This window comes from Oxyura jamaicensis, assembly GCF_011077185.1.
Source record: "Oxyura jamaicensis isolate SHBP4307 breed ruddy duck chromosome 18 unlocalized genomic scaffold, BPBGC_Ojam_1.0 oxy18_random_OJ61970, whole genome shotgun sequence".
Classification (NCBI taxonomy): Eukaryota; Metazoa; Chordata; class Aves; order Anseriformes; family Anatidae; genus Oxyura; species Oxyura jamaicensis.
The window spans coordinates 1-1,714 of NW_023304488.1; the positions used below are offsets into that span (position 1 = coordinate 1).

Genomic DNA, 1,714 nt, shown 5'->3' on the forward strand with positions numbered 1-1,714 from the left:
GGGGGGGGGGGGCGCTTATTTGCCCCTCCCCCCGGTCCCCATAAAGGCGCTCAGAGGAGGAGGGAGCCTGGAGCCACGCCCACCGCCGCGTGGCCACGCCCACCGCCGCTTAACCACGCCCGCGGTCGCCGCTCAGCCGCGGCTTTATGCAAATGAAGCTGCGCGGTGCACACTGGGAGAGCGGCGCGGGGGGGGGGGGATTCTCGCGGTTGTGACCCCCCCGGACCCCTTCTCCTCAGTTTAAACCCCCCTCTCCGGTGCTGGCAGCTCCGGTTTGTCGGTAACGAGAGAGAAAAAAAATAAAATCTGTTTGTCGCCGTATCGGCAGTGGCAGTCGCGCAGGGCCTGGGCCCCCCCTCGGGAGGCCCCTCGGTGCCGTCAGGGAGGTACATCCTGACCTGCCCCGCTCCGGCGGGCAGTGCGTGATGAGCGGAGCGTGATGACGTGTGATTACAGTCACGTGGCCACGGGACTCGCAACACCCCGTGAGCCCCCCTCTGATGGCACGCGCTGCGGGGCAGGCAGGGTACCGCAGGGGGGGGAGGGGCCGGCGTTCACATGGCAACGCGATGAGGTGCCCTGAGGCTGTTGTACGCAGGCGCAGTTTGGCTGTATAGCCTCACGCGCTACTTTATATACGTAGGGTCCACGTATCTGTGTTATAAAACACATCTATATAAATACGTATAAAAAATACCCGAAATCAAAGCGCTGAAGCCCGCATTTCACAGCAAAACCTGTTCTTTACGCGTCCACAGCGGCCCCTGCGCAGCTCCCGCTTGCTCCGCGCCGCGCGTGAAGCGAATTCGCCGCTCTCATTGGCTGGCGGCGCGCTAAACGCGCCTCTTGATTGGCCCCTGCGGCTGTTGCTAGGCGGAACGCGGTGCGCTCACAAAATGGCGGCGGCGCTCGTTATCTCAGCGCTCGGCCCGCCTCCTTCTCGCTCTGATTGGCTGCTGCTTCCTGGAGTGACAGCGCCTCCACTCCTTCTTCTGTCTTTCAAACACCAACGGAGCTCGTGGAACCCCCAGCAGCGCGGCGCCAGCCAATCACCACTGAAATCGCCAAGGAGCGGCGGCGCAGCTAGCCAATAAGCAGCGAGCGAGTTCGGCGGGAGGCGGGGCGAATGGGGAGGGCGGTACCCTGCGCGTCGCTGACCAATCGGCGGGCGGCGAGCGGCGGGGGGCAGCCAATGGGGGCGCGGGGGGGGAGATTTGAAGGCGAGAGGCGGCGCTGAGCGGGCAGAGCGCGGGCGGCGGCGGGTGAGGGGCGGGGGTTTTGGGGGCATTTGTGTTTTTTTTGGGGGTCCTGGAGGGGTTTGGGATCCTGGCGAGCTGTTTTGGGGTTTTAAGTGGGTCTGGGGGCCCTGGGGTTGCAGAGGGGGTCTTTCGGGGTCCCAGGGGGGTGTTTTGGGGTTTTCAGGAGGTTTGGGGGGTCTCGGAGGTGGGTTTGGGGGGGGTCTAAGGGGGGTGTTTGTGGTTTTTGAGGTGGTTTTGGGGTGTGGGGGGGTTGGGGGGTCATGGAGGTGGTTTTGGGGTTCGGGGGGACTCCTGGGGGGTGTTTTGGGGTCTCGGAGGGGATTTTGGGGTCTAAGGGGAGCGAAAGAGGGAAAATTTGGGCCCGGGGGCAGCTTCTGGGGTTGCCTGGGGGGGGGGGTTTGGGGTCCTAAAAGGTTTTGGGGGGGGCACAGTGAGACTTTTGGCGTACCTCTGTC

At 64.2% G+C, this 1,714-nt stretch overlaps 1 non-coding gene across 1 annotated transcript; it reads left to right on the top strand.

Moving 5' to 3' along the window:
- Positions 1–375: 375 nt before the first annotated feature.
- LOC118158069 lies at positions 376–502 on the top strand. The gene has a single exon (XR_004746781.1). It is a non-coding gene; the product is annotated as a U8 small nucleolar RNA (small nucleolar RNA).
- Positions 503–1,714: the final 1,212 nt, after the last annotated feature.